Source organism: Pseudonaja textilis, chromosome 6, assembly GCF_049901715.1.
Source record: "Pseudonaja textilis isolate UNSWEBS1 chromosome 6, rPseTex1.2, whole genome shotgun sequence".
In the NCBI taxonomy this organism is placed as follows: domain Eukaryota; kingdom Metazoa; phylum Chordata; class Lepidosauria; order Squamata; family Elapidae; genus Pseudonaja; species Pseudonaja textilis.
In genome coordinates, this window is record NC_141995.1 from 12,902,358 (window position 1) to 12,917,649 (window position 15,292).

Consider the following 15,292-nt stretch of genomic DNA (forward strand, 5'->3'; position numbering starts at 1 on the left):
ATTTAATGAGTATTTTATTTGTGACTGCTTTCCTATTCGGTCTATTGCCTTTCATGTCTTATTTACGATGAAGTTGGTTCTTAGATACTATTTTTTCCTCTGTATTTTTTTATATCACTCTGTAATCCTACTGGGCAAATGTTTTATATTGAGCTTTTAGTTTACCTCTATTAGAATTCCATGATTACTCTTGAGTAGTTCAATATCAGCTATATGTCTTTGTTTGATTTCCCAGATGTAGTTGAAATAGCCCTCATTTTCCTTGTCTTTTTCCCCCCTAACACTTGTCAGCTTCTGTCTTGCTATCATTAAAGTTTCATTGAAAGCAAATTTGGATGTGGTGGGATTGTGTGCGTGTTTAGAAGATATATGATTTGGTACGATTACAGTGTATGGATTATCAAACTTTATATGATTACAACTTGTGGGTTACATCCACCTATAAACCAAATCCTCAACATTACATTTAAGACCAAGAACAATAAACAGGAACAATACTATATGATAATAGTACGAGTCAGGGCACATCAGACAAACTCTGCCTTTCAAACCAGGCTCAATCTTTCTTGACCAATGTCTAGGGAAAAACCAAAATGTTATAGCCTGATAGGGTCAGGGAGAATAAAACCTCATGAGGGATATCTTTCTAAAAGGCAAGAGAGAGAAAGTGGCAAGCAAACAGCAAGAGAGAAGATGAGCCTCCTAGATCTCAAAGACATTGCCTAAGGCATGGGACCTGGAACATATTCATCATGTTAAGGATGGATGGAGAGAAATAATCAGTGGCAAACAAGCCAACAAATAGTCTGGTTCTGTGCCATGTAGGGTTCAATAGTTGATGAGCAATACCTTGAATTGCACCCAGAAGTTATTAACCACTAGCTTTCAGAATAGTGATATTCTTTCTAAGGCAGGCCCATAACTATCATGCTGATGCATTGTTGAAAAATTCCAGATGATCTTTGCATGTAGACTACATTAAAATAGTTCATTCAGAGATGACTAAGGCATGAATGACCATGAACAAGGGCTCCAGATCGACGAACACTAACTGGAAGATCATTAAATGAACTCTCATTTAATCTCTATACTTTATGAATGTACAGCAGGTATCTCTTGTAACTAGTGCAATAAATTGTTAGTTCCAATCTTATATGTGTCATCAACCTGAAGGACTTAAAAATTTCAGTTAACATCTTCAATCAGTTTTGCACTGAGAAAATTGTAGGTCACCAGTTTGACACCCCTGTCATAGAGGCTCCACAATTTTAAGTGAGCATTTGATTCTATTTCCATGTCATAATGGGAAAAGTTAGAAGCTTCCATGATTGATCAGCATTTGCTATTATTCATCCTCGGAAACCAAAGATTATTTATATTCAGAGCATTTATCTAGTGCTCGTTTAATTAATAAAGATGTTGTGTAAAGTGGTATTCTCATTTTACATTTGTTTATTTTTCTTTAAATCAATAAGGTGAATTATTTCAATGATAATTTGGATTTCTATTCCAATAAATTGGCAGAAAGCATATTTACAGCTTAATTTATGTAGATGATACAATAATCTTTTCTAAAAGCCGTACAAACTTTAGAATAACAATGAGATATTTTTTTTATAGTAAATAAATGCAAACTCCAAGTTGAATACATATCATGTTTAAGTGATTTGGAAGTAGTGTTTCCTGTTACTGGATTAGAAAAATCTCATGGAAATTATGTGACATAAAATATTTACATAACTACTATTTTAATGTTTATCCCCATGCACTAAGTAGATTATTTCAGAAGCTGCTAGAGTTTCGCTGTCTTGGTTTCTCTGCCCAGTAAGAAAGCTATTATATTGGAGAAGCTCTTAAAGACATTGAAGTTTGGGGCATTTTAAAAAACCTCAGTTGAACCCTTTCTTTGGTTTCATTCCCCTGGAGTTTGTTTGGTTTGTTTTTCAGACTAAAAGTTATTTTCTCAAGAACCCTGTTATGAAATCCCGGGCTACAATTGCAGGTAGCCATGGTGAAAGTGAAGGCTATTGTATAGTTACCTCTAGAAGTAGTCCTTGACTTGCATCCATTCATTTAGTGACCATTTGAAGTTATAACAGCACTGGAAAAATTGACTTAGGACCATTTTTCACACTTATGACCATTGTAGTATCCCCATGGTCATGTTATCAAAATCCAGGCACTTAGCAACTGGTTCATATTTATGATGGTTGCAGTGTCTCAGGCTCTTATGATCACCTTTTGCAACCTTCTAACAAGCAAAGTTGCTGAGGAAACCATATTCACTTAACAACTGTGTTACTAACTTAACAACTGCAGTGATTCACTTAACAACTGGGGCAAGAAGGGTTGTAAAATGGGGCAAAACTCACTTGACAAATGTTTCACTTAACAGCAGAAATTTTGGACTCAATTGTGGTTATAAATCAAGAACTACCTGCAATTAACTTCTGCTTAAGATTATTCCTTTTTTCCAATGTTATTAGTATCTGTATTACTAGTAGGTGAATAACATTTTCAACATACAATTACTATCTTAAATTAACTAGGTGTTATTTTAATTTAATTGAACTCTATGCTTTTTTATAGAACTTATTTTCATAGATATAAGTCTTAAAGATTTTTATTTTCTGAGTTAGTACATATATGCACATTTCTATAAGGATGTTTGTGTATCTTATTATCATTTAATATTATAAAATGTGTTGTTTAGCTTTTTTCTAATTACCATCCATGTTTAATTTACAGCTGGTATTTTGTGACTAATTTCACAGTTTTGAGATTACAACTTTTAATTGGTCAAAGATAAATGTAAAAATTTAAATTGATTTTAAGGAAGTAAAAATAGAAGGAATATCCTTTTGCCTTTCTGACTCAAACATTGAGTCCAGGGAAAAAATCCAGGGAATTTTTGAATGTTTAATTGGAAGAATTGGAAAGGAAACTTTAGCCCTGACCATCTTGTCATCCTTCTTCGGGGCTCAATTGCTTAGGGAAAAAGGGAGAAATAGGTCCTCTCATTGAAGCATGGAAAATTGTTCTTCCTGGTGAGAAACCTGGCCTTTAAACTTAGGTCACTGACTACAAGTTACCTTTTTCCACCATGGGATAGTGAACCCAGATTAGCAAATAAATCAGAAGCAAAATTGTTTCCAATATAATTGAAGAACAGGGTTTATAATAAAAACTGTCTTAATGCTTTTGAATATTTAAGACAGTTTTCTGTTATTATAGCTCATCTATGGTTTAGGCGCACTATAAGAAAGTGTTTTTTCTAAACACACTGGGAACATAATGAGCTGGTATAGCTCTCTCTTTTGGCTTAATTACTTTTCTGTATAGTTCTAATTCCTATAATGATGTAGGGGTGTGAGACTTGGACACTAAGAATGGCTAATCGAAGAAGAATTGATGCCTTTGAAGTGTGGTGCTGGTGTAAATTATTGTGTATACCATGGACAACCAGAACAGCCAACAGAGAGGGGCTGAATTGTATAAAACCAGGCACATCCCCAGAAGCTAAAAATCACAAGACTATGTCTGATTTCTTTGGCCATGTGGTGTCTGCATTGGAGAAGGTAATGATGCTAGAAATGGTTAGTGGAAAAAGAAGGGGCAAGCAACAAACATGCTTGGCTTGATAACATCAAATCTGATACAACGTCGAACATCCAACAATTGAAAGAAGCCATGCTTGAGAAAGTAGCATGGAGAGCACCTGCCTATAAAGTTGCCAAGAATTGGATATGACCAAATGATTAAAACAACAACAAATATTTCTACTTTATCTTATTTTTTTTGATTTGAAATCAAAGTCCCAGCTTCCTCTATAAAAGCATCAATGCTTTGTATGTCTATAGGTCTATATATTAGTGCTTTATATATTTGAAAACAAACTAAAAAGTGACTTCAAGAGATGGTAGTAGGAAGAAGGAACGGTATTTAATCTAATACACAGTCCTTGAAATCAATCCCGTTGAAGCTGTGCTCTCCCACTAGAGAGAGGATAATTTGCTTGCTGTAATTATTGTTCTAGGTTTGACGTGTACGTTTTATGAGCGTATATTCCAAAATTATGTTCACAGCAGTTTAATAATTATTGGTGTCCCTTTGAGTATACTGAAACTGGCTTTTCTTTCTTCTCATTGATTCTCATTTGCCACAGTCTTATCAGTCTTACGTACTTTTGCTATTAGGGGTAACTTCATTGAATATGTTTTCCTTCGCTCGTTTTTTTCTCAGGAATTGGACATTGTCAAAGATGTTGGTTTTTTTTTTTTCCAATCAGCATACCAGTTAAAGCTTGTCAGAAGTCATCCACCGGTATCAAATCTTTTTAGCAATTGTTCAATTGCAACTTACAAACATGGTGTTTTTCTTCAACCATTCCAATTAATTTTCATGAAGCCTGACGGAAAAGCTCCAGTGACGTTGGGCCGCACAGCAAAAGCAGGGCAAGACTTAATGATAATCTGAAGAAACAAATAGTGTTTATGTGCATATAAAAGAGAACAAAGTTGCTTCTGGTTATTGTTTCCACAAGGACCCTGGGTGCCATGTAACCATTTGGTTCTGCTCTGTAGGTCCCAGGAATCAAAAGAGCAGTTATGTCTGGATTCTTTAATCATCACACTACATTGTGGTTTGCTTCAGCTGAAATGTGTTAAATAAAGCTTAAGTGCTGGTTTTGCAAGATGCTGTTCTGACCCAGGCTTAGCAGAACCAAGAAACAGACTCCCCCCCAAAAAAAAAAAACACCCTCTTTATTTAATTACTGTGGATTCACACATAGAAAAGTCCTGGCAATAATCCTGCCAAAGGTTAATGGCAAGAACAGACCTTATCAGTCTTTGGATAATTGCCAGGCTTCCAGTCGCAAAACTGTAAATTAATTCCTGGCAAGGACTCTCTGTGAGGCACGAACCACAACAAGCAAATTTTCCTAAAGAAATATGAACTAGACCATTCAGCACCCACGTGTACCTTTCTTCCCGAGTTCAGTCCCTGTTTCTTAGTTGTTCTCCTCTCCTGACAGGTCTGCACATATGCACATCTGGAACAGGCTCCAACTGTTCTTCTTCCCCACTTATCTCTGACTCTGAAGACAGCTGGGAAATGTCAGACGGCCCTGGCCCCATCTCTGCCTCTGATGCAGAGCGTCCATCAGAGCCTTCCCCAGGGCTCCAGGACTGGCCCAAGTTCCTCACCAATCTCCTCATCGTCCGAGTCTGCCGCCAGCTCTGCTGTCAGTTGACAGGCCACAACAGATGCGCTAACATGCAGGAAGGAGTTCAGTTTGGATTGGAGGAATAACCAGGTCCAAGCCTTCACTTGACGAAAGGGCTCTCAGTCACTCTCAGTCCAGCTTTGTGCACAGGATTATTATTGTGAGAATGAAGATAAGAGACATTCCCAGGATCATCATTTTGAGTTCCCGAACAAAAAGTGAAATAAAATTGAAATGAATGACCAAACAAATCACAGCTTTTGAGTTACTGATTCATATCCCAGAATGGCAGTGTCAACCCTCCCAGGTGAATCAGACAGGAAACAGAACTAGATGAATTAATTCTATATTAATCTACATTAACAGAATCCAGCAAGTCTGAAAATACAAGCTTCCCTACACTACTTTTAAGTGCTGAATCCATAAGGGTGGGTATCTTTCTCTGACAGTTAAAATCCCTGGATGCTCCAGCCTCTCTTTTCTCATTATTTCCTAGCCAGCATCTTTTCCCCTTATTATCCAAGGTCATCCACACCACCTTGCTTGTTTAAAGCATGAGTCGAAATTACTGAGCAGCCCTGACCAAAAGTAGAACCAGCAAATAGAAACAATTTGGTTCAGTCGGCCCCAGGTTCCGGACTAAGTCTTCCTCCTATTGCACTCAGGATCAGTTCAGGTCGTGCAAATGTTTCCTTACAATGACATTTTAAGCAATTCACATTGTGTGTGTGTGCGTGTGTGTGCGTGTGTATGTGTTATTGTTACAATCATCATGCAGTGTTTTATACAGCATTTTCAAAAAGAAGGAGCAGAGTATTGATTCCTCTCTCTCTCTCTCTCTCTCTCTCCTCTAGATAGATAGATAGATAGATAGATAGATAGATAGATAGATAGATAGATAGATAGATTTGTCTCTGTGTGTGTGCATGTGTGCGTGCACAGAAAGAGAAACAGACAGACACATGTCTAGATTGATTTGATAACGGGACATTTATTTCCTTTTTTTCTTCCAAAAATTATGTATATATACATATGCATATGCATATGCATATACATACATACATACATATTTGTTTTTTTGTACACACACACACACACACACACACACACACACACACACACACATATGTAGGTCTAGGTGTGTTTGGGTCTTTTCCCGGGTAAGATTAAGAGTATCTTGGCGACGTTTCGGCAAGGTCCTACTTGCCGTCCTCAGGCTGGTGCTTTTGGCTTTATGCCAGTGCAAGCAGTGTGTGATCGGAGCTGCCGTCTCTCTATAAATATTGGTGGTGGGGGCTGGTGTGCTGGGCTGGTTGGCTGCGCTTCTGCCTCTTGATTGGTTGATGGAGTTGATGTTGGTATAATGGGCTGTGTGATGGCCTTGTGAGTTTTGTTGTGGAGGTATCCTGGATCTTGTGCTGTAATCTCCTGGGTCGTTTGTTTTGTAGTGATCTTTTTTTCCATTAACCTCTTGTGTTTTAACGGCTTGGGTAATGGGTTGTGTGATGGGCTTGCAAGTTCTTTTGTTGTGGTATCCTGGGTCCTGTGTTGTAATCTCCTGGCTCCTGGCACAGTCAACCAGCCCAGTACACCAGTCCCCACCACCAGTATTTATAGAGAGACGGCAGCTCCGATCACACACTGCTTGCACTGGCACAAAGCCAAAAGCACCAGCTTGAGGATGGGGAGTGGGGCCTCGCCGAAACGTCGCCAAGATACTCTTAATCTTACACAGGAAAAGACCCAAACACACCTAGACCTACATACCCGTACCCATGAAAATCTACGAAAACAAACAAACACACACACACACACACACACACACACACACACACACACACACACACATATATATATATATATATATATATATATATATATTCTTAAGTTTTCACGGGTATCTATATGTATGATATTCAGCTTTGTTCGGGTATTTTTCCACGTTATTACAGTTGTGCTTTTAAAGTTGTAGCGACTACAGAAACGGCTGTGAAAGCCTATCTCACCGATGAATTGCCAGCACTCACATTTTGACTCAAATTTCATTTCCAGTAGTACAGCATTCAGCTTTCTGGCTGAGTCAATACACTCTGCTCTTCAGTCTTTTTTCCCATCCTTCCCCTTCCCTGTCACCTCCATCCTTCAAGTTCTTCCATGATGGTGGCTGCCAGTGCATTGTTAGTGAAGATCATTTGACTTTGTATATATTTGGAAGCAAGGAAATCTATAGCTTGGATTCTGGTTCCTCTTCAGGTTTCTTTGTCATTTGCTGTCCCTGTAGAACAGGTATTTCAACACTTTCTAAAGAGATTGTTCCAACAGTAGATTTTACAGGCAAAATCAACAGGGACAACAGACACTGAACTGTCTTTGTAAGCAGACTAATAAGAAAACCATAGTGTAGCACAGTAATTGGAAATGTTCAGTCCATGTCAGATCTGAACCACTAGAGCAGATAAAATAAAATTCTACTTGGTAGCTGGTTAAATGACCTGAACAAACCCAGTCCAGCAGTTATTTTTAATTAAAGCTTTTTGTATTACCTTTCACCCTGATCTTTCTGTAGATGTGGATGAAACAGGGAGACAAAAAGAAGCGGGGGCAAGACAGGTGGAAATAGATCCACCACTTCAAAAGAGGATGCCGAGCAGTATGTTATACAGGGTTGGAAGAAAAGAACAAAAAAAAAGAGGATTTTAGTACACTTTCTATATACAACGCTAATTCTCAAACCTTTTAATTATGCTTTAAATTTATTTAAAAGGGTTATTTATCCAAAGTTCTTGGTTCCTATAAGCTTCCCTAATGGTCCCAAGTCCTGCATAATTAGGTGAAGCCTGATGACTTTGAAGTTACCAGGAGCTAAGACTACTCTTTTCATCCTTCCTTCTCTCACCTTCCTCCTTCTGTTTCTCTTCCTCCATTTTTTTTCTGTAACAAAGAAGATTTTATTAATCAAAATAGAAAGAGAAAAAAAACTATTGCCCTCCTTTGCACATGTATTCCCTACAGTTAAATTGTGTAGAAATAAAACTGTCAAGACATTTACTATACTAATTACCTTGGTTACAGCACAATTGTGTGTACATGGAAATTAAAGCCTTTTGATATTTAGATCATTTCCTGAATAGTGTTATTGAGCTTTAAAAAGTTTTTAAAACTATATACTTTTGGTGAGGCTAAATCACCTCTGTGTGTGTGTGTGTGTGTGTGTGTGTGTGTGTGTGTGTGTGTGTATGGTATTCAGCTTTGTTCGGGTGTTTTCCCACGTCAAAACATTGCTACAACTTTAAAAGCACAACTATAATAACATGGGAAAATACCCGAACAAAGCTGAATACCATACACACACACACACACACACACACACACACACATACACACACACGTGTATGTATGTATGTATGCACACACACAAACACACACACACGCACAGACACAATTCTTCTCTGGTGATTTAAACTCCAATATTCTCCAAGTCCTGCATCTTTTCTCATTAGGTTTGTGGATATGTGTGTGTGTGTCCTGGGAAGGATGAGCAAACAGGCAGGTATGACAGGCAGGTATGCCAAGAGTATATATTCTCAGCAAAACCTCCCAAAATGATGAATAGGCACTTGCTTTGGGCCTTGGTGATAAAAGAAGATAAGAGAGATAAAATATCACTTTATTGGCCACAGTGTCAAGGTTCCAAGTAATACACCCATGGCGAAAAAAACTCTGAGGCAGGTAGATTCCTCAAAGAATAATTTTATTTGGATATATTATATTGACACAGTTCTGATGAAAACCGACTCTGAAGGTTCCCATGGTTTTCACCTCATTAAAAGTAAGCATTTTTTCCCCTTCCCCAAACATCAATCACATGGTCCAATCAGGGTGCCGTTGGGTGCCTGGTAACTTCACTACCCCTCTCTGACTAGGTGTGAGAATGTCCTTGGTTCCCAGGAGAAAGTATTTTGTTTTGGCCATAAAACCCCAGCTATTTCTATTCCCTCCTCCCTATCCCTCGGCTCCAGCGTGGCAACACTGAAGCTCCAAAATGGCTTCGGTCAGGTCAGCTTCAAGGTTGACACACAGGACTTTACCGACATGGAAAATGGCAATGTTAAACTGCTCCTGTAATGGTCCAAGCAAACTGCATGAATAGACAAGACAGCACACTGGATGGTGGCCTCTCAGGTTCTGTGGCATTCAACATGCTACTAAGGAAGATCTGAGGAGCTGAGGGAGTATTAATCACATTCAAGGCACAGCTAGATCAAAATCTTCCAGATGTTTAGTTGCTGATGTTACCGTGCAGAAGAAGAACATCCAAGCCTACAGTCTGACTATATGACCTGGAAAACAGAAATGAGCCAGGAGCATAACTTAACAGTTTCTACCAATATAACACTTTTTTGGGACAACAAAAATGTCCTCTTTATACATAGACATCACAGAAAACAAATTGTAGAAGGAGATAAGAGAACTGATGTGAAAAACTTGGCCAGGATAACTGTAGAAGAGATCACAAATGCTCCTCTTCCAGTTTGTTAATCTAAAATGAAAGAACAAAGCCAGTTTCCATAATACAATCTTGAATATTTACCCCCTTTAAAGGAGAACACCAGGAATATCATTGAAGTCTTGAGCCTTACTGACAGGGGATTTTTTAAAAAATATTTTGTAATGAAATCAAAATTATTGAAGATAAATATGATCAGATACTGTCAAAGACCGAGAAATAAAAAGATTCAAACATGTTATCATAACAGAATTTGCCAAGAAGAGAAGCCAAAACCAAGAAAAATAAAGAAGAAACAGACTAAAAAGCAGAAACCAATAATACCTAAATTTACTGCTGTTAAAACAGCTATAATAATAGAATATTGAAAGTATGGGTGCGCTTTCTTTCCTTCCACTTTTATTTTATGAGAATTAACTGGTGGGATGCTATCTGAGGCATTTTCACAACCACTTTTTTTGGATTGGGTTTTGGATTGGGTGTATGTGATCATTGCCTTGATAGTAGATCTTCCCTTTGTTCTTCAAGGCCATTCTCTTTATTCACTACTGAATTAAACAAAGAGAATTGTTAAAAGAGATAAGAAGTTGTATTAAAACAAGATCTGTAAAGACATTGAAGTTGGAATCAGATGTGGAAAAACAAGACAAGACTTTAAAAATAATTCCAATCTTAGAAGGAGGATCCAAGATCAAATTGATACCAACAGCCAGATAATAATTCAAAGAAGATGAAGAAAAGATTGAAAAGGTACTCTGAAGTTCCATACAGAAGAGATGTAAATATCCAAAATAGTTTATAAGAGTGTCTCTGTTTACAAGAAAATCTAATACTAGAAAATGAAGTTACATCTACATTCAAGTTATTTCCAAGCTGAAAGCTACTGAAATATCAATGGAAATAATCACGGAAGAACCAGAGATGATTTTAATCAAATTATGCCAGCAAAACTGAAAAATGACACAGTGGCCAACAAAGGTCAGCTAACATACCACGATCAAAGAAAGTGAACCTAACAGAGTGTGTAAACTATGGTATCAGACATTTACTTCCACAGGTCAGAAAAAGAATGTTTAGAATTATCCAGTAAAGATTACAGCCCTACATGGAAAGGGAAGTACCAGATGTTCAAGCTGATTTTAGAAAAGTATGAGTCTCAAGAGAATTATTTGCTGATGAATTTATTAAATTTATTAAATTTAAATTAAATGCTGGATAATTGAGAAAGCTAATTAAGATTGAAAAACACTCAGTATGTGTTTCATAATTATCAAACGTCTTTGATTGTGTTGACTCTATCAAGCTGTGGAATGTCCTTCAGAAAATCAGAATTCCAGAACATCTCATTGCCTTTGTGTTTAGCCTATACACAAGGCAGGAAGCCACTATGCAAATAGAACACCGGCTCCATATTGGCAAAGAGGGTTATCTAGTTCATCCTTATTTATTTAGCTTGTATGCGGAACATATATTGTGGGAGGCTGGATTGGAAAGCAAAGAGCATGGACAAAATGAAAAACATAAATAATATCTACTGCTTATATTAGCTGCTCATGGCCCTCTGATATTAAGAAACACAATGAAAAATGGGAAATAATTAAATATTAAGAAGACCTAACTAATGGCACAGGTTAGAAACCAGCTTCAAACTGATAATGAAGACTCTGAAATGATGGACAGGTCTAGTTCTAGGTTTCACTGTCAGCAGTAAATGAACTAGAAGTTGAGAAGAATACTCAACAACTAGTACCTCCTGAAGTAGCAATGAAACCCTTGGAAGGTTTGGGAGAGATTGGAATCCTTGGAAGAGATATTCATATGTGATGTGTCTAAACCTACAAATATCAAACTCATACAGGGAGTAGTTTTCCTATCACATTCTATGGAAGTGAAAGTTGGACTTTAAGAAACTGAACTTGATTGCACACCTTTAACTTAACAAAAGTAAATAGCTTTTATGTAAAACTCAATTTAGCCATAGTTAATATAGTTTTCCTTCGAGAGCAACATGACATCTACAGTAGTAGTATACTCTATCCTTCCATGTTCTCTGTTCTAAGTTGTTTATTTACTTTAAGTTTCATAATAATTAAAAAGAAAAGGTGGTCTACTGCAAAATAGAATGTCAGCTTCAAGTCTCATGATTTTATTTAGCTGTTTGGAAAACTAGTAGTTATTTTACTAATGTTCATGATTTAACAAAAATAAACATGGTTGAAACAAAATCCTTAATATTAGCATGAACATTCATTTCTTTGATCATGCCATTTGTGCAATTTTCTAAGTGAAATTAAAAAGTGGTGATTTTCAGGATGTTTTGGAGATAAATCATCTGCCATATGAGATTTCATTTATAGGCTTATTAAGCTTCTGCAGTGAAAATATTTGCTGAAGAGAAAGTGTACTTCCACCAAGATCTGTATAATGCATAAAGTTTGTGTGCTTTAAAATAACTGAAGGCCAGTAGGCTAATATCTCCAAACTTGGGCAAAGATTGAGTTCTACAATGAAATGTTAGAACTTTTTCAGAAGAAGGAAATAGCCAAGAGTTTTTTTCCCCTTTCAGGGATTTTAAAGATTAATAATCAGATGCTCTAACATTTGTAGTTATGAAAACCTTTGAAAGGCTAGTGCTGTCCTACCTGAAAACCATCATAGATCTGCTGTTAGATTCCACACAGTTTGCATACCGAGCAAATGGATCGATGCTGTTAATATGGCTCTGCACTACATCCTACAATACCTTAATCTCCAAATACCTACACAAGGTCTTCTCAGCATTCAGTGCCATCATTCCAGACATTCTAACTAAACTAAACCAGCTAGCAATACCTGAACACACTTGTAAGTGGATCATAAGTTCCTAAAAGACAGGAAGCAGCAGGTGAAGCTAGGCAGAATCACATCTGATACCTGATACCTGATACCTGTACAATTAGCATAGCCTCCCCCCCAAGGCTGTGTGCTTTCACTACTTCTCTTGTCGCTATATACCAATGACTGCATATCAAACAATCCATCTGTTAAAATTCTGAAGTTTGCAGACGATACAACAGTAATTGGTCTCATTTGAGACAACAACGAATCTGCATACAGACGGGAGGTTGTACAACTTGCCTCGTGGTGTAACCAGAACAATCTGGAACTGAACACACTCAAAACTGTAGAAATGGTGGTAGACTTTAGGAGAAACCCTTCCATACTACCTCGTCTTACAATACTAGACAACACAATATCAACAGTAGAGATCTTCAAATTTCTAGGTTCTATCATATCACAAGACCTAAAATGGACACCTATAATCAAAAATGTCATCAAAAAAGCACAACAAAGAATGTTCTTTCTGCGCCAACTCAGAAAGCTCAAACTGCCCAAGGAGCTGCTGATACAGAACTTTGCCTTTTAGGATTAATGGATAAACAGTTCAAAAAAAGCCATGGTGGGTTATTTCAAGTTATGGTCACAGCAACTAAATTACTACATGCACAGAGATGGAAAGATTGATACCTTAAACCAATGGAGTTTAATAAATGTCAAGAATTATATTAATAGAGTATGGGTTGAGAAATGACTTATCTTTTACCGTTTAAATTGTGACAAACATTTGATATATTTCTACATCCTCAACATTATTTATATATTTTATTAGGAATTTTCACATTAGAAAGTTCTGTATCTTTCTAATTAACCTTATCCTTGGTTATCAAGACCTATGTCTTTTGCTTCCAGAAAAATATATATTAAAAAATTAATAATCTGAACAGGCAAGATTTAATAAGCAACCTAATTAGAGTGATAAAGCTTTTTTCTCTTATATAGCATTTTTCCCATAAAAAAGCGAATATAGTTTCTATTTTCAAAAAATTCTAAATTAGTGACTATTTCATCTTTCAATTTTTTTAAAATGAAAAATATATACACTAGCATTTGAGAATGTGGGCAGTCTGTTTATCCTATGTTTCTATTATGTTGCTGATTTTTTTCCCCCTTGAATTGTGCACTTACTTTGAACGGCAAATTTTATCTAAGTTTTGCTAAGAAATGGCTTGAGAGGGAAATTATTCAAGGGTAAGACCTAAAAGGTGGGGGAAACAATCTTGTAACACACCTGGAAACAATCATATATGATTTGGGTTTAAACATAATTGCAATTTTAGATAAGTAATGCAGTCTAGAGGTATACCTAGCTTATAGGATGTACTGTGTGCAATTACCATTAAGAAGGACAATTACACTGATTAAATATGAAAAGCAAAATAATTCAGTTACTTTTCTTTGATTTTCATTCCACAGGAAAAACAATCACTCAGATCTGAATGATCATACTGTGAAAACATAAATTTGAACAAGTAATATTTGTAGAAATTCACCCTTATGCCTTAGCTCCATTTCCATGGCTTTAAATTTAACTCATGGAATGTAAGCATTTAAAAACAATCTGTCTCCACTGAAAAATAAAGAAGGAAACAGTTAAAAGATTTGCCCAAAAACAATTCTAAAAATCCTGGGAGAATTGATAGAAAGATTTTCAGCAACACTAGCACTTAAAATCATTTCTTATATAGTACATACATAGCCTAATAGCAGTGGCTCCTTGACTACCTCACAGTGTGAGAGTTTTTATGATGATTACCAACTATCAGGAAACTTATTTTGGAGTTGAGATTCTCACCTAGCTTGAGGCTACCAGTCTCTGAAGTTAACAGCTCATTAACCAGGTAGAAAGTGATTGGTTGCCAGGAATTGCTAAATGAACTTAGTATATAATGCTCAGTATACAATTGTTTTTGTTCTTATTCCAATTCCACCTTAGGTGCAAATGTCCATTTAGTTTCTGAGATTGTACTCCTTTCCTCTATAACTTTCTTGTCCTCCTGAATTTTACTGATGTACAAACATTATGTGCCGAAAGAGGATATCAAAAGGGTAACTTTTCTATCAACTGTTACATTGGGACATTACTATCAGAGCTTTTCAGATAGGCCATGTAAATCTCTAATAAGATGTCAAATCCATGCAGCCCTTCATGTATCACATGCTTTTCATTCATAGTCATCTTCTCTGATTTAGTAAAAGGAGCTCTTAATTTGAAATAGAAAACAAAAAAAACTCTGACTCTGTGCTTAGAAAGGAGTCAAGAGGTTTTCATTTTACCATTGATGCCACATACATTGGTTGTACTAGTTCCAATCTGTTGACAGGATAGAGATACTGAAGAAGAGAAGGTTCATTAACTGGTTTATATCTATATAAACAGTGATACTGATTGATAGTGATACTGAAACAAAAAACCATTTATCTCTAGAAAATATATTCTGGGCCAGTAGAACCGAAGCACATGCAAATACTTATGGTATATTTCTGTAGGTTCTGGAAACGATGTTGAGATTACTATCAAATATAACTAGCAATTAGTAAAATGAAAAGTCCAGAAGAAGCAGAACATTTAAATAATTCATCCTGAAGTTGATAGCGAGATAATTTAACCTGCATAGAAACATGCTCAGTATCCAAAATCAGACTTAACATCTAGTCAGTGGAATCAAGTTTAAATTTAT

At 36.5% G+C, this 15,292-nt stretch overlaps 1 protein-coding gene across 1 annotated transcript in view; it reads left to right on the top strand.

Moving 5' to 3' along the window:
- The window catches only part of CCSER1 (coiled-coil serine rich protein 1), a 448,828-nt gene that overhangs the window by 97,970 nt on the left and 335,566 nt on the right, over positions 1-15,292 (top strand). The gene's annotated exons all lie outside the window — the stretch shown is intronic.